Source organism: Crocodylus porosus, unplaced genomic scaffold, assembly GCF_001723895.1.
Source record: "Crocodylus porosus isolate Cpor-Errol unplaced genomic scaffold, CroPor_comp1, whole genome shotgun sequence".
In the NCBI taxonomy this organism is placed as follows: Eukaryota; Metazoa; Chordata; order Crocodylia; family Crocodylidae; genus Crocodylus; species Crocodylus porosus.
The window spans coordinates 246,955,976-246,982,668 of NW_017728886.1; the positions used below are offsets into that span (position 1 = coordinate 246,955,976).

At 39.4% G+C, this 26,693-nt stretch overlaps 1 protein-coding gene across 5 annotated transcripts in view; it reads right to left on the minus strand.

The window, feature by feature from the left end:
* The window catches only part of TRPS1 (transcriptional repressor GATA binding 1), a 274,945-nt gene extending 255,751 nt beyond the window's left edge, over positions 1 to 19,194 (minus strand). For 4 of the 5 annotated variants that reach the window (XM_019552096.1, XM_019552079.1, XM_019552106.1 and 1 more), the window contains exon 1: positions 19,054 to 19,194. The gene's annotated coding sequence lies outside the window, so the exon portion shown is untranslated. Of the gene's footprint in view, positions 1 to 18,307; positions 18,486 to 19,053 lie in introns of those variants that run through there. The other variant, XM_019552087.1, reaches the window with a different exon arrangement.
* Positions 19,195 to 26,693: the final 7,499 nt, after the last annotated feature.

The following is a 26,693-nucleotide window of genomic DNA, read 5'->3' on the forward strand; positions in this document are numbered from 1 at the left end:
GCAAGAGCTTCAGGAAGTTACTGAGGTCAAATTTTAGCCACCTACACTCCATATTTAGACACCTAAACAAATGGCCTAATTCTGAGAGGTGCTGCATGCACACAGATCATACCCTTACAGGTAGGGCTGCAGGATCACGGCCTCTGCTTGTAGACTGAGGTAAGGAATCTTTATTGGTACAGTGGCAGTCACAAAGGGATTTGTAGGGTCCGTTATAAGTCAAATAGTACATTACTGCTTACATAGCACTCTGAAGACAGGGAATGGGATCACACACTTTGAAAACCACCAGGGAATGGGATCATGTACATGATAATTAGTTATTAATAAATAATATAAGCAAGAGGACTTCCCACCAAAGTATTTCCCCCCCCCAAAGTATTTTTTTTTAAGTTTACTTCAAACAAACTTTTCGGGGGGTGGGGAATCAAATACATTAGTGCAAGGCAACTGTGTTGATAACGCGTTTGTACAGTGCGAGCTCCCTCCTCCAGAATTTTTTCACCTGTTCTTATTGATCTACGGACTATTCCTATGCATATCACCATTATGGCTTTGATAATTACAAGGTAATTAAATACCCTGTTTTCTTCAGAGAGTGAATTGTAATACGGCACAATGCTGAAAGTGGAACGCTTTCTATAACCCCGGATGCAGTGATACATCACTACAACACTCATAGAAAGGATCATTTTAAAGCTGACCAGTGTGACAGCCAAACCTCAAAGTACCAGGTATAAAATCCAAATATCAGGATGAAATGAGGTGTCTTACTGCCTAGGCCTATAGAGCTTGGGAGTGTTGAGAAGTTCTGTTTATTGTGAAATAAGTGAGTCAGCCAATGATACAGCACTGAACTATACAGCAAACATATGGAGGCATTACAGAGTTCTCATCTTTGGGCACAATGACAGAAGGATCATCTTGGAAATTGGGATCACATTTACTTAAAAACTGTTTTCACCTGATTTTGAAAGGGGTCACTAGAAAATGAGCAAGAAAAGAGAGAGTTGTGGGAGGAGGAGGAAAGGAAGCTTAATAGTAGATGCCAAGTCTATTCCCAGTCTTTGACCTTTTTATTGTCTGGAATAAAAATCACTCAGTTACTTGCACCCACCTGTCCTTGCACACCAGAGGCAGTCCACAGGGACCTGCCCAGACCAAGCCATGAAAAGTTGAAGGAGCAGCAAAAAAACAGAATATAGAGAAAACTGAGAGGGGAAAAAAAAAAAAAAAAATCAAGAAAACAACACTAGGGCAATTTTTATCTGGTTACACCCAGGAGCTGACAGGGCCAGATTAATGCACAGGCAAACTAGGCACATGCCTAAGGCCCTGAGCCGTTTCGGGGGGGAGGGAGGGGAGCAAGCCTTCCCTCTGCAGTGGCAGCCTGAGCCCCAACTTCCTCCCTTCCCTTTTGCTCCTCTCTGCCAACCTTGCCATTGCTTCCTAGCAGTGGCTCTGAGCCCCACTCCCACAGGCAGCAGCACTGGGTTGGGAAGGGGAGGGTTACCATACTCCCAGGTTTTCCTGGACACATCCTCTTTTTAGATCCTCTGATCTCTTTCTGGGCAGTTTTTTAAGATATGATCAAAGTTTGGGATTTTGGAGGAGCTGCTTGGGGATGGAAGCAGGGTGATGGGAGGCAGGGCATGCACACGTGGTTGGCATGTAGCCAGGCAGGGCAGGGGAGAGCAGCCCAGCAGCTGGATGCAACTAAGTCCCTGGGGGCAAGGGTTGTCTGTGTGTGGTGGGGGGTGGGTCCCAGGCTGCAGCAGGGCAGGGGAGGCGCATGCCCCTCCAGCTGGGGAAGGGGGAGGAGGCGAGGAGGGAGCAGGAAGCTGCGTGTCTGGCCTGGCAGCACTGAGGGTAAAGGAACCTTGCAGGCAAATGAACCTGGGAAGGGCAGGGCTGGTGGGAACAGGGGGCTGTGGCTCGGGAGTCAGGGGCACTGGCAGGGCTGGGGGGAGGCTGTGGCTTGGTAGTAAGGGGCAACAAAATGGACAGGGGCAGGACACTGCCATATCACTGCCCCCCAACAGCTATGTACCCCCTCCCTCTGCGTGACAAGTGTCTTCTTTTTTGGAACCAGAAATATGGTAACCTTAGCAGGAGGGGAGTCTCAAGTGGCCCAGGGCCCATGAGTTTATTTGCCTACAGCCCACTAAGGGGTTAATCCAGCCCTGGGGACTGAGGGATTGGAGGCAGAGTTCTTTTCCCAACTTTGCCATTGGCTTGCTGACCTGGCACAGGTCATTTAGATTCTCATGCCTTGGATTATCCATCTGTGCTACAGTATAACATCACTTAATCTTCTGCTGTGAGAGAAAATTACTTGTACGGTACATCAAGATCCTCCAAAAAGCACTACAGAATGACACAAGTTATCCTTCCGAGTGGGTCTGAATTGTGGTTTGTTGAGAGTCGGTTCTGCAGATAGGAAAGAAAACTACCAGCCCTGACAGGAAAGGTTTGGAGAGGACCATACAACCTGGACAAACTGCATACTTCTTTAGATATTTCCTTAAAGCAGAAGAAAAAGTACATGGGAAGGCAGGGGGGAGGAACAACCAGGACAACAGCACGAGGCACCACTTTTGGAAATTGGAGAAGCAATAATAGCTTTCACCACAGCTGGTGACTGGTCACACAGCTGCCACTAGCAACCAGCCCAGCCCCGTGCACTGAAACCGTGGAAATACCCTGTTACACCTCTGCCCGACAGAATATGCGTACGCAGTAAATCTGTGTTTTTCTACATACTGAAGTGGAAAAAAAAGTGAACAGATAAAACACTACTGGAAAAACAGACACACTAGTGATCTCATGCCAGAGTAGGTGATCTTCAGCAGTCCTGAAGGAAAACGATGTTGCCTATCAAAAAAACTAAAAAGCACATAGAAGACTGTTTTGCTCATTGAGAGTTGGAGCCAGCAAAAATAAATAAATAAATAAATAAACATCTCTGTAGACTTCTAGACCAAGCAAGCCTTGGAGGGCCCTGGGTACTAATTGTATCGTGTGCCAACCTAAAAAATTTGGCTGATTTACACAGATTTAAACATAACAAAAGTAAACACCCAAAAAAACCCTTATAGCATTACTTGTCTGAGAACTGTGAAACTGTTAAGATTTATTTGTAAGAGGTGAAAAAGAAAGTTCTTTCAAAGAAGGTTCCTATCTCTTGCATGCCACCTTCTCATTTGCTAACCAGATTGGGATAGCTTTTACTACTCCAGGCATGGAATAGCTAGTCAAATGTCCTGGTATTTATCTACAGATCATGAGCTCAGCTTATTCCCCCTACCATTCCCAGATTACAGGTTCCTACAAGACGTGTGATAATTGGTACCAGCAGATCCCCTGAGTGCCCGGAGGAGGGCAGCAATCTCAGCTGGCTGGGTAATACCTAATTCAGCATTATGGAGCCACTACCAGGGGAGAGGCACCCCTTAGACCCGAGAGCTGCCTTCATCAACATATAGTCCAAGAGGCTGCTAAGGTTTCTGTGAGTCAGCAGCCTGAGAAGCCACTTTCTGCTGGATAGGGCCCTAAAAGTAGCTGTGGATTTAGACCACACACTTGAAAGTGTTCCAGTTCCAGAATTGGAAACTGAATATCAGCTAAAGTGGGCATTTGGCAATGCAGATTTAGAAATGTGCTGCCATGAATGCATGCAAGCAAATACAACAGGGGAATGGACAATGTATGGGCAGATGCCTGCCCAGATAAAGTACCCAAGTTTAGGACTGGGAGCCTTGGTACTTTGAGTAAGGAGAATTAAAAAGCCTCATATTTTAGTTTTAATACTCATGGACCTGCCTTGGAAACACTCAGTGACAATGTACTAAATTCCCTGTCAGGAAATAGCGAAAGACCTGTCTTTCCTGTCTCTCTCCAGGGATGTGAAGGCTGAATTTGAGAATGACACCCAGCTCATTTCACTCACCTAAGAGTATGCAGGGGAAAAGAACTGAAAAAGACTGCCCGTATTTTAAAAGACTGTATGATGACATGTTGCTGAATGCTGTATAAATACAACCCTGAACTTCAGGCTTGCAATATGCATCCTTATGGATACAAATTACAGAGAAACAATAGGTACAGTATACTTAGGAAGTTAATAAGATGAAATGCAGGCAATTGTATGTGCCTAAGACAGCATAGGGGGAACTTTGTAAATTGGCATATGACCATAACACTTCTCAAGAGTGTATTTCAATATTATTTATTGAACCCTGAGTGGGTTAAGCTAGTAAACAGCATACGTGTTTCATTAGGACGATCATAATTTCCAAACGCAATATATGTGCACCCAAAGATAAATTATGTCCCAAGCAGCTATTCCATACAATGCACGGAATTGTTATTTATGTTAAATATACAGTATCTGGGCATTCTTTTATTCATTGTGAAAAGTTCCCAGATTACGACCTGCGTTTAAGAGTTGAAATAAACCACGGGCATTAAAAAAAAAATCAATACGTTAAAAGGTACAGATTGTAAAATACATCTAAAATGGCCTACATATTCTAAGGAAAACTAATCTGAACCCTCGGAAACAAAGCTCCCATATTTTTACAGCTTTAGATAAAAATGTTAGTCTCCTTTACTATTACAATAGACTTACTCCACATACTTGGTGGGATTATCAATTTCAAGGCTTTTTTTTAAAGTAACAGTGTTTTATAATTAAAAGACCACTTCTTTCCACGGGAAATGTGTTAATCTCTTATTCTGAGAGCTACTAGGTTCTATATACTTTGCCGCTTTGAAGATTTTTGAGCAGCCATAAAAAAAATTTTAAAAAACCTTATAGATTTGCTGATGAATATGTTGGTTTTGTATATTCCACACCAAAGTCTTATGAAAAGGTTGGAGACAAACTGAACTGTTTTTTTTTTCCCTCTCCCTCCACCTAACTTAAAAAAAAAAAAAAAAAATTAAAAACAACCAAGAACTGAGTATCCTATAATTCTTCCAGATCAGATTGCATTGCGTGCTGCAAAGGGGAAATCTTTTCCACACACGAGGCATTGTTTTGGACATCTCTAACATTTGGTAAAAAAACCACTTGCTGGAATCAGGGAATTCTGACGGACTTCCACCACAAAAAGCCACTTTGAAAGTGGGCCATAGAAGACAGCAACATGAATACAGCTTATAAACAGATATTTAAGGGCACAATATTTTCAAATAAGAAACAAGGAAAAAGAGCAACATTTTAGAATGCATCTGCCAAATCTGCCAAATGGCTAAGAAATCTACAAATACATTGATCAATAAATGCAGAGTGTAATTAAAAATGATGCCCAGGCTAATTTGAGAGCAAAAGTTGAAGAGCATGCTTTTAGCAGCTGATGTGAGAACAGTTACTTAGCCAGGTATAAGGAAAAATCTTCCTTTCATTATAAACAAAAGAAAAATACTTAAAAGCTACAAATGTTAGTTAACTTTGCAGTGATTAACTCAACAATTGTAAAGCCAAAAACAACTTCAGGCGCTTAACCATGAAACTGTCAGTTCTCTTTGCCTGATGATAAAGTATCCAAAAAGTAAACATTAACTTCTGTGTTTTTTTCTACATGTGTATTCTATCATGAAAAGATGATAGCCAAAGATCTACTGATCTGCTGGGTTTTGTATCTTGCTTTTCCAAATGTTTAGGTTAGAGGTTTCATTCTTTCTCTTTCCTTAACTGCCAGTTTTAATATGACAGTTCGTGTAGGTCACTTACACTTGAAATACCAGACAAAGTCATACAGTATCTCCGAAGAGAAACAAAGAATTCAGTACAGTTAGTCCCCAGTCAGATACAGGGGACCAAATGAGTTCACTATCCACATAGAAAGCAATTCAACAACCTGTGCTCAGGAAAAACTCCCTGTGAAACTAACAGGAGTTTTGCCCAAGTCAGAAATACAGTATCGTGGACTTTGATAGCACTGGTGAAAGCCCTGTTTTAAGCAAAGCATATGAAATAATAAAAGTCTGACTGATTAAAAAAAAGAGTATGAATTTAACGGATAAGCTGTTTATCTAATTTTGCCTGTCTCCTACCCAGAACAAACTTTTGAATTGCATGAATATTTGGTTTAAGCATTTATCTTTGGAATAAGATATCATTAAGCATTTCAAGCACTATCAAGGATCAAATGCACTACTAGTAAAACTGGATTCAGTTGGAACACGGCAACTGAAAATGGCTTAACCTTTTGCCAGAAGTATGTTACAACAAAAGCTTCCAGCCCTATTAGACACAAATTATACACAATTTCCTCTCAATCCATTTGCTACGTATGAGTTTCTTCTTCATAGAAACTCAGTTGCAGTAATCTCCTAGACAGCAAACAATGATCAATAAATATTACTTACAGTACAGATGTGCCCCAGTGTCCCCTCTTCCCACTGATTCCCTTTTACTTCCAGATCAAAACCCTCACATTCTGTGAAATGTTAGGAGAAAGGAAGGAGAATTTTGTTGCTGGCAAAGATTTAGTCTCTGACTGGGAAAATTCTTAACTCCAAGCTACTCAAGACACTGAAGGATTAGATCCTAACTAGGGAAAACACAGGAAAATGGTAATAAACATTGCATGGTGATCCACAGGAACTTTAGTCCCAATGTAATTTTTATATAGTATCCTATAATAAATAGCATTATAACATCCATAATCCAGTGGTCAGAACCTCTTCTCTGTCTCTCTCAATCTCTCTCTCTCTCCTTCCCTCCCCCATGTTTCAGGCATTTTCCAAGGAAAACCAGTGCTGTTTTAATGCTAAAGTCAAGTCACTCCAGCTTTATTCCTGAATGAAAGCAGAATAGTAGCAAAGTGAAAACTATTATGTACTGTAGTGTGCTGCAGAGAGCTAAGGCTGATGAGTGTTATTTTTATGGCAGTTCTACTCTGGTAAGGTTTCATCTCAAATTCCTTGTGACATGACAAAAGAAGTCACCATTTTCTGGAGAGGAAAAAAAAAATGCATAAAATATATTTATATACCGTAATAGTTCTTCATGTCCCAATTGATTTTCCAATATCTTAGTTCCCTTTCTAACCAGACACATGTCTTTGAGGCAATAAATTCTAAAACCCCAAGAAGGTAAAACTTGTTTAACCATGAGTTTCCTTCTACCCACTAAAATAAATTCCACAAGTGCCTCAGACTTCTCCCCTTAAGTATTTTTTAAGTTCCTTCCCACTCACAACTAACCACTTTTCACAAGTCTTAAGAAATAAAAAATATTTTTTTTAAATGCCTTTCATTCAAAATTGCATTGAGGTCCTATGTAGACAGGTAAAATCAACAAGCTATATAGCTCAGTATAGCCAACAGGATGTTTTCATTAAGAAAGATATTTACACACATAAAATGTAACTGTTGCCTTCAGAAATGAAACTGAGAAATTACTAAAGAACTGAAGGAAATTAAAGAAGAACAATAAAATACCAGACAAATTAATTTTAATCGTTCCTTAGCTAAGGCAATATCACAATGCATCTCCTACGGAAGTTCATCTGACGTGACTGTGAACACCAAATGAGTCTGTACTAATGGGACACCTAAGATCCAATAATTCTTAGCTTGCCTTTAGTTTGAAAATTACAGAAAACAGTATTTGGCAATCAGGTTTATATGTCATAATTAGACCAGTTAATACTTATCACCTGGGACCTTCCATTTATGAGAAATATTTTCCAGAACATGCACGTTTGCTGAACTACCAAAACATAAAATCTAAAAAAAACAAACAAAAAACAAACCCCACACTCACAAAAGAATTACTTTTGACTTACCCTCTTTTTTGATGTTTCCAAGGTACTCAAGAAGAGCAGTTAAAAGCATCCAATTCCAAAAGATTTCATTTACTATACTAAGTTAATTTATTAGAGTAATCTAGCTACAGCCAAGTACAAGAAAGTAACAATTGATTAAAAATCCTCTCCCGCAATACACACACACTTGCTCTCTCTCCCTTGCTCTCTCTTCCAGCTATCAGGCATTACAATGACAACACACCTACATTTCAAAGAGGCAACATCAACTTGAAAAAAAAAAAAAAAAAAAAATCACATTTCTGACTGATTTTGTTAATTTGCTATAGTTACAAATGCCCAAAAGTACTAAGTTTGTCAGAGAGAAACAGACCGTTCGGTACTATTTCAGTTTATCATATCGAATGCCTCCTTTGCCAAAGGCCCTATTCACTGCTTCTCTTCACCCATCATTAAATCTAATACAGGTTAGGATTCAGTCAGGCTCCAGGAGGGCACAAGGTCTGGCTCACAGGTATCTGAGAGTAGGCCCTGAGCTTTAGGAACTTTTTTCTGTTCCTCATATGACCCTTTCATAGAATAGTGTGGAGTCAGAAAAATAAATCTTTAAAAAGCAAGACAAGAAGAAGAAAATATTAAGCAACCCAACAGGAGGCCTCAAAAGCTGGTGCAGTTCATAAGACTATTTTTTCCTGATTTTAATTCCAATTTTGGAATCAAGTAGATTCAAAGCTGATGAGATATCCCCTCAATAAAAGCCAAATCTTGGGAACACTAAGGACCAGTCTTGAACTGTGATCTATAGGCAGACTGCTATATACAGACTAGCCAAAATTCAGGATGCAGGACTTACAGTGGATCATCAGTGTGATTTCAGAGATTTCTGATGGCAGTAAGCACCATAAGCATCTTCAAGAATTTGCAAGGTTGGTCTTTAAGCAGCAGGGTTCATGAAATGCAATATAACAAGTATAAACCTTTCTTAAGTCCTCTCATCGGAGCCTGCAGAAGTTTTGCTTTTGGTGTCTGTGGGCAGAGATTCAGGCCCAAAGTCAAAGAATTCATTTAGTCTTTTGTTCCATTTCAATCCCTGTGGTTTTCTGACCAAACCCATTAGATTCACTGTCATGAAATCATTCATTTACACTGAGAAAGTCAAACCAAATCAACCCCCCAAAATTGTTACACTTTTTTTTTTTGCTTTCTCATTAGCTGTGTTGGTGTTGTAAACAACTTAATAGTGGCAATGCAAAATGGACCCTTGCCTAGATTTGTAAGCTTTTCCAGAGCTTGTAATACCCTGAGTTTGATGACATCACAAAACTAACCACAAGTAAAACCTGGTTTTCAAATTTGTTCTACTTTTCCTTCATTAGTCTCTGTGTCAGAAGCAGAATTGGAATCCTCATTAAGTCACATTAAATACTTTAAACTCACTAAAGGCTCAGAAGTAACAATACAAACACTAGTGTTTTTCTAAAAATTATGCAACACAGGTGGAGTTTACTTTACACTTATATTTTAGAACACATGCATTGTGTGTGTGTGTGTGCGTGCGTGCGTGTATATATGAAGGCCAAAGAAAAGCAGATACCAGAGAAAGACCAAGACAAATGTAGAAAATAACAGACAGCAAGGGGAAAGAGAGAAAAATTTCACATGGGCCAGTGTGATACCCAGACTGTAAAAAAGGCACAAGCTGACTGAATGTAAATAAGGTGCATAATGAACTGAATATTTGGATCATACCAAAATATGAACCAGACCTCACATTTTCTTAATCTAAGAGATTTTCAATAATTCCTTGCACAGGAAAAAAATAAAGAGGACTAGTCGGAAAGCAAAAAAGCTCCACTGATACTTAAGAGTCCTTTTTCTTGTTTGGCTGTTACTACTTGACAGTAACTTAGGAAAAAATATAGTCCATTTGTATGTATCATTGAGATACATACCATATATATGTCTCAATGTACCACTGAGATGCATAAATACATACATATATACATAGCCATACCTCCATGTACACTCTGTGTGTGTGTGTGCGTGTGTGTCACACACACAGTGTATGTTGAGATACATACCACACACACAAGCACATCGTATACGTATGTACACATGCATACAGGTGCACATGAACTGAATGTCAGCAAACTGAGTCGGAAGCATTTCTGGCTATACATGGGGTGGGTGTTTTGTTTGTAGCAAGATGCTATGACTCAGACATATATTGTTGATAACTTTTGATCTAACTTTTTTTCCATAAGACAGGAAATGTGATCTTAATGCTACAAAATTACTTGCATTCCTATGGTATGCTCAACCAGCATCTATGGGATTAAATTAATCCATTTATATTAAACTGCTTCATGACACATACAAATCATAGTTTACTTCTAATGACTTTCTTGAAAGGGTACTCATTTCCTATCAGGAAAAATTAGGTGACATGAATTTTGGATTATGGGGCATTCCACAGTGTAAGTACAATGCATACAGCACACTCTCAGACCTTGGCTACCTAAGAGACTGCCTCTTTCCTTTATGCACCATTATGACAACTGAAATTAGATGTGGCATATTTTGCTAACAGCCCATATATCTGAGCATCCCCAGTTTCGTGCCAAGATGCATGGAGGGTAGGCCCTTCAGCTCAGGAATTCACTTCACCCATTTGTCTAAGAGAGCCAGAGACTGTTGACCTTCAGGGCAACACAGTAAGACTAATCTATTTTCACAGGCTCTTGCTTGAGGGGGCTGGGACAGGGAATGCATTTGGTTTATTTTATTTATTTTTTTGGTGCGGGGGGTGGGGAGAGGGAGCACACATGTCTATTTAGGTCTGACACTGATCAGCACGCTCTGTATTTTGGTTTTACAGTATACAACTACAGCCTGAGCCTGTCTGATGGGAGTACTCTGTAAATCTCAACGAGAAAGAAAATAGGAAAACAACCTACTTGCAGAGATCTGGATTCAAAAGCTGAAAAAAATATATATTTTTTTCTTTTTTTACTAACCAAACTATGAAGCAACTTTTCATCTGCTGTGTGGCTTTGCCTGTATACGAAACTATGGTACTGTGCATCATATGGCAAAGACGCAGTTAGGAGCAAGTTCAACAGCTTCACGTTTTGGTGTTGCTGGGAATCTTCTAAAAAAAGAATTCAGTTCTCCTTGCTTCCAAAAAATATCATACTGTGACTGCACAGGGTGCTTTTAAATGATATATAACATTAGTTTCAAGTCCGCTGTTCCTTCACAAGATCAATTAAGAATTCTTTTTAAAAATGAATACCGATAAAGTCACAGATGCTTCACAAAGCAGTTTGCAAGGTGCCTGAATTTTTTTGGGAGCAGCCAAGCAACACATTTACTTTTCTAAGTATTTCAGACTTGCAGTCTTTCTAAAGTAGGTCGGGAATACCCAACGGATACACATTCGAAAGCTACAGATAGCAGAACGCACCGTTTGGGGCTTTGTATATAGACAGACACACACATATATTATACATAATATAGATAGATGGATCCAGTGATTTAAACACATTACATCTATACTGTACATCTGAAGCATAATCAGATATTTACACTGTTAGGTCACCTTTCATTTTAGAACTACACTAGTGCCAACTGCCAAAAAAAGTACACAAATCAAAATATGTTACCTTTGTTCAAACAATACTGCTGTTCATTATATAATAGAAACTGTCAGGCTTAATCTCCCAGGAACCCAGAACTGGTAGATTCTTGGACCAGAAGTGGTTAGAAATGGTTTGAGGCAAAACTGAAGCATATTGTTTAAGTAAATCGTGTAAAGGAACATTAGCACAACTGATGATTTTTGCATCATTTTCAACGCATTTTTTTCTAGCCACGCAAGTATACCAAAAATACTGGTATAAGAAAAAGAACAGAGATACAAATGCCACCCATAAACCTTTTACAAAAAATATTTTCCCAGTAATCATTTTCTCCCCTACTTTAACAAATTTCAGCCTCATTAAACCTAAAAGGGGGAAAAAACCCTAGGAACTGTAAGTGATGCACAGAAACTCAAAATAAAATCAAGACAGAGTAAGATATACCTGTAAAAATACATATTGACATAGGATAGAAATCTAGTTCCACGGCAATCTAAATAAGTTGGCGGTTATTGTAGGCAGAAAGAAGTAGACAAGAATATACTTCTTTTTTCCCCCCCATTAGGACAAAGAATAGAGATATTTTATATATCTCTTTATATATAAAATATCTCTTTTCTTTTCCTAAATAATATATATAGAGACCAATTTGAAAATCAGTTTTTAGTTTGACAAAATACAATTTTAACACAAAGTAGCTATCTATCATTTACAGAAGACAATGTATATTACAGTGCTAGAACATCTCGAATTTGTAAGAATACGTGCGCGCGCACACACACACACACGCACGAAGGGAAGCCAATCCTTTAGCCCTTATAGAGGCAAAAGTCTCATTGACGTCAATTAATTTTTCATGAATAATAATTGTAGGATCAGGCCCAAAAAGTGCTTAGAAAAACGAGCTATTACTTCACCAGACTGAATTTCAGATTAAACGTTAAGACTTAGACAAGATAGTCTGGGGATAAGATCCCAGGGAGGACTGACATTTTAAGTGGTGCCACCGAATTATAACCCTTCATGTTGGGTGGGGTACTGGGTGGAGTGTCTCCCCTAAAGGAAGGAAAAACTGGCAAAGCCGACTTTGTCTTTGCAAGATTCCCCAACTTGCCAACTTATGAAGTCGCACTGACGTAAACTTTGACAAGAAGTCTATTGCCTAACTTTGTCTTTTTATGGTGAAAGTCCTGTGTGTGTGCAAAAGCCCAGCAGGAGGTAGAAAGGTAATAAAGAAACAGTCAGAAAATTATTAAAACCTGAGTATATTCAAAAGAAAAGAAAAGAAAAAGAAAGAAAGAAAAGAAATTGTATAGTATGGCTTGTATTTTCTTTTCTTCTGTTCTGTTTTATGTATCTAATGTAAGAAGATTAAAGTCAATAGTTTTAGTTTGCTAGAGATGATTGCATGCTAGACAGACATTTAAAATTGTGTTTGGTTTTAAAGTATAAGGGGGAGGAATCCTGACTGAGATAGGATACTCTTGTCTTTTCTCCAATGGACAATTATTATGCCTCTAATCAGACCTTGACTAACAGGTGTAAAATGTTCTTACTTTAATAAAATAAATATTCCCTGATCTGTCACAACAGATACATTTAGCTTATTAATTCCATCTATACCAAAACAAATCATCTCTCCAAAAGAGGGGGGGGGAAAAGGGATAATGCATCTCAAAAGGCCCATGGGAAAAAAAAAATATTTTAGAAAACAGTTTAAGTTACCGTAACCTGAAATGCACCAGCCATCACAAAGAGCAACTGGAGAAATCCAGCAGAGCTCAGCAGGAAAGATTTTTAATAACAGATTGAAAAACAAGAATAAAAATAACTGCATCAACAGGGCCTTTCTTCCTCAGGCCACAAGCCCGTTTTTTCTTGAATTTTTTAAAAAAATGGCAGTTTGGCCACTAAAACCAATCCAGAACATTATTAAAAGTTAAAAGCTACCAATTACTTCTGTCTGTTCTTTTAAAGCAAAGTTTGGCATTACGTCAGTTGGTTTAAAGAAAACAAGAAAGAAAGAGAGAAAGAGAAGGAGAGAAAGTTTCCTGCTTGTATAAATTAAACCACCAGGGAAGGTGTCTAGCCACTTGTAAAGCATTTATTGCAGGTTTTTAAAGGGCTAGTAACATTTTTTTAAATGACTTATTTTTGAATAAATTTAAGAGAAAAACAGTTGACCTGAGCTTTGAAAAAAATGATGCGTATAAAAACATCATGTGTGTCAATTACAGCTTAGAAATCAAGACGTAACTACTAAGACTAAGTTTGCTGATTCAAAGTTTAGGCTCAGATAATTCCTTCTTAATTTTTATATTCCCTCACTCTCAGCATGAGAAAAGTTTTACAGTATTTAATGGGACGGAACCAACAGGCTTCTACAGAAATATCCTATAGGCATCGCTTAAAAAGCTGCAGAGTTAATACAGAATTATATTCTTTCTATAGATTTCCTATACAGTTCTGCAGCAGGAGAATATAATTCTCTAAAAAAATTCTATATGATCATTATAACAACAAGTTGATAGAAAGATTAGCATTTCCTGTTAAATCTTACATGCTTTTTTTTTTTCTTTTTTAAACTGAGCGTTGTTGCTTTTAGATTTTAAGGGGAACTTTTAGGACCCCAGAACACAAGAAATCAATACAATAGAAACTGTGTAAAGCCAAAGTCATTAAACAAGATTTCTTTCATACAACTCTGCCAGTTCACCTCCGCCAGCGCTCTAACCCTTGTGATGCCAATGCAGGAGGGCTTCCTCTGACTGCAGACAGCACATCATATGGTGTTCAACTGTGTGGTGCTTTTGAGATGCGACAAAATGTCCACTAGGGACTAAACTGAGAGCAACATATTTAATCCACCATTGCTCCTTGTCTATTTTGAACTTTGGTCCAGAAGACAAAAACACTAGTGTACTACAATGTTACTTTAAATGTTTTTTTTTTTCCCTTATATTCTTGGCAAATATACAGCTAGCTAGTATTTCAGTTTTGGTGGCCTCTATAATGATTAAACACAATGGCAAATGTGACAAGAAAAGTATTACTAGATGTCTTGTTCCTGCAAAAAACTATCTACATAATGGTAAAACTGCACTTTGGTGCTTCGCATCATCTGACATCTCTCATACATTTTAGCAAAAACACAACTTCAAACAAAAAAAAAAAAATCAATCCTTAGAAATATCTTTTCCTACAGATGTCTTTTTCATACACTAAACTGAATTTAAAAGTCTCCTTAAAGTAATTAGAATATTCTCATTTTGGGCACAGATCTTTCTATCAAAACCTAAATCACAACTCTGTTGTCCCACTATGTGGAAGGGAATGCCATGATCTATGACACTGCTAAAAAAAGCCATTCTCTTCCTTCTCTGGGAGGACTGGAAAGGGTACTTTTAGTTATTTTATGGACAGACAAAAATAGTAAGACCGTAACCACGATATACTGTAATTAATGCATCCGAAGATCAACAGGCAATGGTATTTATATAGCAGATGGGTACAGACTCGGCAATTTTCAGTATTAATCATCAATATTTGAAAATAGCAATGTTACCTTATTATCCAAGAACTTAAAGAAAGTCTCAGAAAGAAAAACAATGACCCTTTGAAACACTTCCTCCTTAATATCCGATATACCTGCCTTATTTTTTATCAATTACATTTTGACTTGTGAAGTGTAATATATTTGGGCAGAAAGGTCTGCATTTATAGTTGCCCAAGACTGCCAAAAACAGATCCAGACTACCTCACTTAGTTGTGCTGAGGAAACTAAATTAAGCAAGGGCAAACACCAACTGGAAAGTTGTCAGTCTACTGAATGAATGGATTCCTTTTACACACTAGCAGAGTATCTTAATCAGAGTACATTTCTGTTCAGGGCCAATACTTTTATTAGAAGGTGACAAGTTTGTCTTAAGTGAAACAGTATTAGAAAAGTAATTTATTTCCACTTTACCTTCAGTTAACAAAAAGGGTTGTCAGATTTCCAGCCTTTACAGTTAAATATTTTTTAACACAAAAACTCTCACGATGTTATATTTGGTGCTACCCCCAAACTTTTATTACAGCAATACTGCTAGTATAGCTGAAGTTATGATCAGAGAATGTTTCCATTACTACTGTTACATTAAAATATTGTCATGAGTTAATAAGAGACATAAATATTCTTCAAAAACACACATACATGTACACACACACACACACACACACACACACACTCTAAAGTTAGGACAAATGTTTCAGGTAAAGGGCAAGCGATTAAATAAATATCTGAAGTTGTGTTTTCAATGCAAATTTTAAATATTTATAGTAATATTATTTTTTAGCTCTTTCACATGCAGGGAGCATACAAAGCATGTGCCGATTAGTATTAAATGTATAACATGGATGAAATACTAAGATTTAAGAAATACTAAGAAATCACTGCACTTAGGCAGAAACTCCACCTTACAAGATTTTAAACTTTTTTTATTATTCATTTCATATTTGAATGTATTATTCTTCCCCACACATTGACAGCATGCCTGGCAATAGAGTATACAATGAAAGTACATTAAGAATGATACATAAAATGTGGTCGATACAAATCCTTACTATGAACATCTATAAAATAACATGGAATGTACTCTACACTTAAACTCACAATGTATCCTACAATAATGCTGAAAGTTATCATTTAATTTATGCTAAGAATACCGGGAAAAATAATATGGGAAACTAGGCTAAATCTTAACCGTGAACGTGTCAGCCAAGCCAAAGAATCCTCAGATCTCACAGACTGTCAACGTCACTTTGATTTTTCTTTATTACCATAATCAGAAGGTAAAATAATTCAATCATGCTCTCGCACAAAATCTCCAAATAATACTGAGGTCTGATTTACAGCTTGACAAGGTGGGGTGGAAAGAAAGCGGGGGGGGGGGAACTAACTTAAAAGCTGATGCAACTTTGTCTTTATTTTACTTTGTTGCGCCTACCTATATGCAACTAGTATCAAGCAGACTGAAGTTATAATATGCCATAAAACCATGATATTCTGAAACAGCAGGACAGATTATGATATGAGTGTTGCCTTCATATGTGAATTTCCTCCTCCTTTTAAATATAAAACATAATATCTTGATGTCGTAAATATTTTAGGCTTTAATTTGTACGTGAGTATGGGTGCACTCATCAACTACAGTATGAGTGACTTTATGAAACTTACTGACCAACTTACAGTTTATCAAAAAACTATATCTATATGTAACTTTTAAAAAGAAAAAGGAAGGAAGACTTTCCCCTTCCTTTTTCTTTTTTAAGTGTTCCACTTATTTGGATTAACTATGTTATTAACAAACTTTCACTCGGTAGTTGAAAAAAAAAAAAAAAAATCTTCCAAAGTGTTGATATCATTTCCAGACAGTCTTGTCAGCATCACAATTTACAGGAAATAGTTGATGTTCTCAAACAAGCCCTGTATTTACTCATAGACCCACAGTACTTTAAAAAAATCCTCACTCTTTTGGAGTTTGTTTTTTTTTTTTTTAAATGTCACTCTGGTGGAATATCTGACAGAGCTCTCTAACCTAATGTACGTATTGCGAACATGAGGAAAACACTGTCTGCAGCTCAGAAAGAATACTGTAACTTTTATTCTCATTTTGTCCACGTCAGAAACTGGCTCTTACCACTACTTTCCTTTGCTGTCCCTTGCATTTTAACTCTGGCAGTTTTCTCAATGATCAGCTTTTCCTAAAACCAACAGGAAAGTAACATGATGCCATCAAGATCCATAGGTTTCAATTGCGTAGTTGAAAAAAGCTGCCTGAATGGCAAAGAGTTTGATGGCTCCTTTATAGTTGTAATGAAATGGATTAAATGAAAACCAGGCTCCTATGAAAGTATTGTTTCTTACACGTAGCATCCACAAGATGCTAGGTGCTGTACAAAGTCAATATGTGCCAAGCCCCAAGGAGCATACATATCTTGCGTCCTCTGTGATGGGTCCCTTTGCATCTGTCGCTTGCTCATGCATACTCTGTTCTCACCACATAATGTCCTTGCACTCGGGGAGGAGCAGAAGATGGACTTTAACTCATGACCTGGCCCCACATTTTTCAGTCAGCGCACTTCAGAACCTTGACATTGGTGTCTGGAATAGTGACCTGATATTTTTTAAGTTAATGGGCCCCTGTATGACCTCAGAAACAGAAAACATACAGAAGTCCTGGTTGATTAAAACACACCTTATTTTTCTATTAACCCCCCCCAATACATTAATCAAACCTCCCCAAATGTCAATGAGAGGTTCTGCTTCGTGCGCTGCTCAAGTCACAAAGCAATTCTATGCTGAAAAATAGCCCCCGGTCACTGCCAGCATCCTACAACTTTGTGGGTCTTTCTGGAAAGTCCATGTGGATTTTCATGGCCTTTCCCCGTCTCCCCTTGCCAGGGACCAGGGACGGGGACCCAACCGAGCGGTGCAGAGCCCACCAGATCCCACCTTTCCTGGACACCGCAGCTTTTTACCAAGCCACAAATGACACCCCTCCAGCATCACACTCCCCCTCCTTAGATGTAGCCAGCCTGCCCTCAGCCCCATTCATTCAGACCTAGACTAAAAAAAAAAAATAAAAGGCTGTCAGACAAACAGATCCCTAGTGGAAAACACAAGGAAGGGGGTGGGGGGGAGTGAGGAAGGAGACAAAGTTATGGCAACCATGGCAGGGCTCAGCATGGGACTGCACTCTGAGAGCACAACTTTGCCTTTAAGAGGAAAAGTTTTCCGTCTCTCTCTCTGCTCTGATTTCAAAGAGGAAAAAAAAAATCCACCACCACCATGTCGCCAGGGCTTGCTCTTCCCCCCAAAAGCAAAAAAGTTGGTCCCAAACTTACTACTCTTCATGCTGGTCTCTGTGCGCCGCTTGTCATGATTCCCAGTAAAAACTTCCAGCAGCAACAACAACAACAGCAGCAGCAGCAGCAGCAGCAGCAGCAGCAAGGACTGGGTGACTGCAGCTCATCGGATGCAAAATCTCTTCTCCCCCCTCGCCCAGCGCCCCATGCGGGGGGGTCCCCGGGGGAGCGCCCCGGCACGGCGCACACCGGCCCCGCAGCGCCGAGGGGTGGGTGCTGCCCCGGGGGCAGGGGGAGGCGGGCGGCCAAGGGGGTTGTTTTCCCTGCTCTCTCCGCCGCCTGAACTTGACCCTCCTGACTCCGAAGGGGCTACTGCAGTTTGCAAGTCGCCAATTCCCAGCGATCACACATGGCTTTGACCCACCAGAGGAAGGGGGGGTGGGGGGGAATTCACACCAAAAAACCGCCCCCCCCCAAAAAAAAAAAAACAACAACCGAAAAAAACACAGACACACACACAAAAACCCAAAAAATAACAGAGAGGGAGAGAGAAAGGCTGTGAAACCCGAGAAGCCCCCGCTTCCTCCGGGCCGTGTGACACCCCCCCCCCCCCCCCTCACTGTGCGTGTGCAAAGAAAGTCACTTTTAACCTCCCCCCCTTGCACACGCACCAGCGCTCAGCACTCACTACATGCGCAACAGCAGCAGCCGCCCCCCCGCCCCAGGCCTGCATCTGCCCTTCCCAGCCCCCAGCCGGCTGCTCGCCTCTGCTCCCCCGCCTTTACCTGTTGATTAATCGGCAATAATAATCTCAGCAGCCTGGAAGATGGTGGAGCTGTGGCTTGAGCCATGAACCGTCTTCTGTTGTTTGCAGAGTTGATCTTGGATGGCTGGGGGGGGGGTGAGTGTGAGTGTGTGTGCGTGCAGAGGGGGGAAGAAAGAGAGAGGAGAGGAGGGGGGGATTTCCCCCCCCCGCCTTTTCCCCCCTCCCCTCTGCCCCCCTCTTTGCAGGGAGAGAGAAAGGGAAAGAGCAGGGACCTGGATGTGCCTGGTGCGTGTGTGCAAGGGAGGAGAGAGCGGAGCCGGGGCTGGGGAACAACAGCCCCGGAGGAGGAGGAGGAGGAGGAGGAGAGCAGCGGGCTGCAGATCGGCTCTTTATCAGAAATGTTATCGCTTGTCAGGACCTCCGTCTCCGAGCATTACGTCAGTTTCAAGACACCAACACTATTAATATCAAAGGAGCCTTCGCAGAGAAAAGCGCCACCCTAGCCGGAGCGCCCTTAAAGAGACAGTGCAGCGTCCCCGGCGCGCTCCGCCGGCGCAGCCTCCCGCTCCTCCCCCGCCCGCGGGCGGCAGCAGCCGCCGCTGGGGGAAAGGCGGCTTTGGACTCGCCCACGTCATTCACAACTTTCCTCCGTGTGATCGTCGCCGTCCGGAGCAGTCTGCCGGCTCCTCGCAGCCGCTTCCCTGCTGCACTGAGCAGGCAGAGGGGGATGTGAGGGGCCAACTTTGAGCCGGGGGGGGGCAACTCTTGATTGTCCTTGCAGTTCCTTCCCCTGAGTGACTGGCCATTCCTTAATGTGGTGCGACCTGTGCAACCCTTCCTGACCCTCGCATCCTTCTTCCACCTGCAGGGAACCTCAATGTGCCATGCCAAGAGAGCAGGCAAGGTTTTGTTGGGGGGAGGAATGGGATCCTTTGTATTGGGTCGACTGAAGAGTCTTTGAGTCAACACGTGTCTTTGCAAGCTTTGGGGCACAAACGCCCTTCCTCGGGCATAGGGAGTCTGCTCCAGATGGCTGCATCTCCCCCGATTCCTCTTCCTTTTGATCCAGCAGTGCAAAGTGGGGGCTGGGGGATCCTAGAAAGTTTTTTTTTTCTGAATTGGAAAAGAAGTCAGAGAAATATTAATGGCACACCCTCATCTCCCTCACGGAGGCCTCTGAAGTGTCTTACAAGAAGATGCCAAATTGCTGTTGTCCTGATGTGGGTATTGGCGAATTTCCAGAGGACTGACCGCCACAAGCGGGGGAGATACAACACTGAAGCAGTCCCTGCCCCCAAGCGCTTGCAATCTCAGAGGCACAAACACGGAGCGGACAGAGGACTGACGGAGAAGTCTAGATTCCAGTCTGCAAATGATGATTAAAGTTTCAAATTAGCTTTCCAAACTTTCAAATTATTACAAGCCGCTTCTCGGTGCTCTGTGATCATCCCAGGCACAAGACAGCCCCAAGCTGCTCTTAAGAAAATTCTTCACACTTTTCTGTGTCTATACACAGTCTTTTCAATTAAAAATAGTCAGATTTCTCCCATACCAGAAATGACTAGAAGTCAATGTCCCTAATGTAAAAAAATAAAATAAAATCTCCAAGGGAAGGCAGTACATAAAAGGTTCCTGTGAAAGATTTTTAAATCCCAAATATAGTAGGTGTCAAAAACTATGTAAACATTTGTTAAGCATTTTGACACAATTTTTCTGCAGTTAGGTGACTTTCTGTGGCATGTTTTTCCTTCCAGGCAAGTCATTTTTAACTGATTTCATATGAAAATAGACACATTCCAGTTACTTGCAACTAATAGTACATTTTTAAAGTGAGAAGCTGAAAAAACTGTTAAACAATTAAAATAGTAGTTACAGATAAACATACCCCCCACTAAATATGTTTACATACCATAACATTTTCCTAACAAAGTTATTTTCAGGGAAATCATGAATTATAAAGCATAAAGTCCTCAAAGATACAAAGTGAGGCAAAATGAAACCTACTGTAAGATATATGCCATTTTCAGCCTCTTCTCAAGGCTTATACATTCTTCATTTATGTTTCGTATAATATACTGGCAGATTTGTAAAGTAATTGCTCATGTAAATCACCTAGCAACACATTTCCCCCTTAAGTTCTTTTGTAGGGCTGTCTGATAAAGCACTTTATTTATAAAAAGCAGTAAGTCGTGTACAAGAGGTGAACTCGTCAGGTTGGAAAGGCTAAGTAAAATATAGTTCCACAATGAGGAACACAGTATATTCCCCAAAAGTGGGAGAAGAAAACTGACATATTATGTGTGGGACTGACTATGTTCCCATCAGCAGAAATTCATTTTGGAACAGTTCTGATGTTTATATATGGAATGCAAAGAAAAGCAATACCAAAATCTTTCATAAAATTTAAAGTCTGCTACTAATGACTACTTGAATATTTTAATACCAGAGCAATTTGCTATAGCACATCAGAAATATGCACACTGAAAGTACTTTTGGAGAACATAAATCTTCACTCTTGTTTTAAGTTGAAAATGTTGTTAAACTTAAGCAGGCAAATTTTAAAAATCATTTTCATAGTTTCAGCCATTGTGAAATACACTAAAAGTAACTGTTGTGTTCTACTGAATATAACTAAATATTTTCCTCCATCCTATGTAATTTAGGTTTTTATCTAAATACAGCAGGGCAGAGTAAGCAATCAGCTAGCAGTTCTGTCCTGTATAGTAAGGATTAAAATTAGCAGGTACTTGGCTGATGGTTTGGCTGAGCATCTGACAAGCAGGGTTTGAATGGAAAATATTTAAACAAGGGTTAGTCCCCTTTGCTTCTCTGCTCTATTAAAATTTATTAAGCAAATGTCTCTGCTATAAAAAGGGAAATGATGCCCCCTCACACCTTCAATCCTATCCAGGCTTACATGCACAAATGCAAGTTCCCTGCATTTTATTCACATTGAACTAGAAGAGATAAAACATGGGAAAGTGTGATAACTATGGAAGTACTGTGCATGCTTCAACATGTGTAAAACTTCCTGACACTGACATCTTCTTTCACCTGCAGAAAACCTCACCAGGATAAGTGATTTATATTTTAAATGCCATGAAAAAAACGCATCAAGGTTCTTTATTCTGTATTTTTAATATTAGAGTAGTAAGAGTGCATTTCATACGTAACTGCTAGAATAACACATTGTTTCTTCATCATTTAAATAGAAAACTTTAAGGAAACATGGTATGGCACAGAAAAGTATGCTAGAGTATCTCTGTAAAATAATGCTTGCATGATGCATTCTGCCTTTGGAGTTAAAATAAAGCAGATCAAGAAGACGTCAATATCAATCTGTTTACATTAACCACAAAAGAGCTGTGGAGAACTTAATAAAAGCAAAAATATTTTCATAAACTTTTTCAGGCAAATTATTTATTTATGAAATAATTTACAAAGAAAATTTTTACCTCATGGTTTAGATACATTGCATATGCTTATGATTGACACAATATGTTCAGCTCAAAGGCCCGTGCAGCATTTTTTTTTTATCTTAGCAGGAATATTTCAAAATAACTAACTAATTCATGAGGTCATACAGTAATTGTTTGACAGTTGTTTTTAATATAGAAAATAAGCTATGTATATTGTTTTCATTCAAATATTTGTTGATTTGTCGTTATAGTCCTTTGACATTGACATGCCACAAATTTCATTATGAGAAGTATCAAAGATTTGTTTTCATTTATTATGTTCGTCTGTCACACAGTTGCAAAGTCACCTACAGAAACTTGTTTCTTTCCCATTTATTTCAGATCCATATTCTCTGTGATATTAGGTGGCTGTTGAAATAAAAAATCCAGCATTTTATGGCAGGTAGGATCTGAAGCAGAAATTAATAAAACAAACACAAAAACCCCAACAAAGCAAGAAAAAGCCAGGAAAGTTCTACTTTCACATTAGAAGCATGAACAATGTAATTTCTAAATAATCCTCCATTTTTTACACTCAAGCACATTCTCTATTGAGGGAGAATAGAAAGGCCAGTCATAGTGGCTTTTTGAAGGAAAACAGTGTAACAGCCATTGTTTATCGAGATGACATAACAACATTTATGCCTTTATTGTTTAATGCAGATTTTCTTTTTCTTGTACTTTACTCAGTGTAGATACAAAGAGGGATTAACAGGTAAGCACAAACATTCTTGTTTTACTATTTCAGACTTTTAGGGCATAACTTACTTGAAGAGCTAGAGCCTGTAATCACAATGATTTTACCTGATGGAACATGCATTTTAGACATTTAATCCAACTGTTTACCCTAACACATCATAAATTGCAATTCTTTACAAAAACCTCAGAGATTGACATCCATTGCTCTTAAATGCCTGCTGTTTTAGCACACATCATCAAGAAAATATTTCTGTATTATTCTCCCTCCAGTTAGTAGTATATCACATGAATCCTAGAGACCGTTTTCTTTTACTATCTTCAGTAATGAGCATTTTGCAGTGCACTTGCTTGTGTGTCTCAGGCACTACAATGTAAGTTTCTTACGAATATAAATAATGTATGTTACAGAATTTCTGCAGACCCACGTAATGTAATTGCACCAATTTTGTCACATAAAATCCTCCCAAAGTTCTGTCCTTTCTTATACAGGTACAGAATCAAGTTTTCAAACTTCCAATGGTACACTGAGGTAGAAGACAAAACATTACCATTGATTTTAAAAAGAAACAGAGTTGGGGACCATAATAACGTGGTTAAAATGCCTCTGAAAAGAGATTATGTATGGTGATGGACAAGATAGCACTAAAAACAGCCAGTGAAACATCACGTAACAGAAAAATTAATAATGTGGCATGAACCCAGATTTAACAGATGTTTTCTAGGGGGACTGGATATCTGGTAATGGGAAATGGAGCCTTTTACTTCTATGTCACCATTTTTATACAAACCAATAGTGAAGGAAGGCCATTAACATCTGATGAGTGTTTGGTGGCCTTCTCTATTGCATAATGGAAAAAAATGTCCTCCACAGCATACCACTACTACATCTGAACCATCACTAAAATACACCATCACATTTACAGACAGTATCATAGATTTAGTAGATTTCATAGACATTAGGACTAGAAGGGACCCTGTGAGATCATCAGGTCCAGCCCCCTGCCCAAGTGGCAGGAAGTTAGCATCAGCAGAGAGGACATGGATTAAACATGGAAACCCAAATATAGGTGGTTTCTTTAAGCTGCGTATGAGGATCACTAAATGGATAATGTTAAATGTTCTTGGTATGGAGGCTGCTGAAGCTAAATAGAGAACTTTAGTATGCAGCAGTGTTACTTTCATTATCATGAAGCCTACTGGAAAATTAAAACCAAGAAATGCTAAAATCTCTGAAAACATTTACATGCAGCAATCTATATAATTATGCAGACTTTGATCTTAAAAATTCTTACTAAAGGGCATTGGGCCAAAGCTCTGAATGCCTTCTATACATATATGATAAACTTTATATAAATAACTAAAACAGCTAAGAGTACTATTAATTCCCACAGTTCAAACGTCCACTCATCTAAACACTGATCAGCATGCAAAAGCATCCTGAGCCCACCCTCCTCCTGCCAACATCTCCCACCAAAGTGAAGCCTACCCCCTAACTGCTTCTACCTACACACTGATTCCTTCTCTTTATTATGGGATTTGCAGCTCATCTGGAAAGATTCAAATGAGCTTGATACAAAGTGCACTATAGTGAAAGGAAAGACTCCTATTGATTTTAGTGGACTTTAGATTAGGCCCTGTATGAATATATTTTTCATTCTCATTAGTAAGATTCACTGACATGAAGTTACAATGTATTCTGGACACAAACTATATTAAAATTTCACTAGAATCATCCCTAATATAAAATTATTACTCTATACAATCAAACTGTTTGACTTCAACAGAGCCACAAATACAGTGATGTGTTGTGGGGGGGGTTGTTTTGTTTTGTTTTGTTTTTCAATCTCTGCAGCATCCCAGGGTTTTCCTTCATTTCATTTCTCGTAAATAGATTTTCCATCTAGGGCAGCTCACTATGTTCAAATCTTACTTTATTTTAATGTAAAAAATAATGTGCTAGGCTACAAGGAGTGTGTTTTTATTGCAGAAAGGATTTATTTACATAGCTTGTTATGTGAGGTCTCAGATTAAGTTTAGCAAAGGAAAACATCTTTCACATGCATGTGTTTCACTTTGTAGGAAAAAAATGCACCTGCCACTTCAATAATAATTTCATCTGTCTACCTGCATTATATATCATAAAAGCTACAATGAGTATAACTGGAAATAGCAAACGCACATATATATGGAGGCAATAGTAAAATCTACCATGAGATTTCCACCATTTCTAATTCTAAAGATAGGGAATAATGAACATTATACAGTGAGGTAAATAAAGTAATGCAACAAATGTTCATTTGTAATGGCATCTACTGCATGTACAGTAAGTACAGGTACCAGAAAACACAGACCTTTTTTCACGCTGCATCCCATCATTCCTGGAAGTCCTTTCAGAAACACACACACATGCACCTGCAGGGAACCAAGATGTCCAAGACAGCTACACTTTCAGAAGCATGTTTTATAAAGCTAAGGGCCAGATCTTGGTCCAGCTTGCTCTTTACCACTACAGAATTTTAGAGTTGAAAAGGATCTTATAGAACATCCAGTCCAAGCAGGATAGATTGTTCCTAAACAATAGATCCCGAGGCAGATATATAGCCCCTGAACAAGTCTGCATCACTAGGAAGTGATCCAGTGGTCCCAAAGAACCACAAGACTTGGGTCTAACTCCTGGCTATACAAAACAGCTACATAAAACTTACAGTGAATTTCCCAGTACCAGGGTATCCTGACTCAGCAGGCATTTTATGGCAGGGAATTTCAGAGTACGAAAGGAAAACGCCAGTGCATTCTTGCACCCTCTGACAATTCACTAATACAGCTGTACCAAACCTGTACCAGATCTGAGCCCGCCCTGAAGTAGCTTCATAATCAGATGCATAAAGTTGGCTTCCCCTCTGTTTACATCCTGGGCTTTGCATCAGCACAGGAATGAACTCAGCTCTAAAAACCTGATGCTCTATATGGTTAGTTACTGAAAACTTGATAACTTAACAAGAAGTCTGTTTGGGTTTTCACATATGAATGTATGCAGTCAGGTGTACATTGAAGTCTGTGAACAGCATAATAAAACCAAGGCCCCTTAATTTTGAAGTGACAATAGCAAGATTTTTGGTCTTCTTTACATGAAAAATAGTACCTATTTCTATTCTTTCAGAGAGGGCCAATTTTGTGCTCAGTGTGGATTATTCCTCATTTTGGACTCCATTTCCCCTGGGGAGATCAGACTGCCATACAAAACAGGCAGGACCCTTCTGTCCAGTGCTTCTGGTCTTCCTCCTTCCTTGGAAATAATGACCCTAGTAATAAGGCATCCCTAGCTCTTTGTACCCTGAATTCCACCCCCCACCTACTGAACACTGGAAATCAGCAAACGATAATGGTGATGGGCCAACATTAATTGACACTTGGTGTCTAAAATGGTCAAAGGGTAGATCATAGCACAGATAACTACTGAGCCATTTGCCTTGTCTGCTCTTGTACCCATAGAACCTGAGTC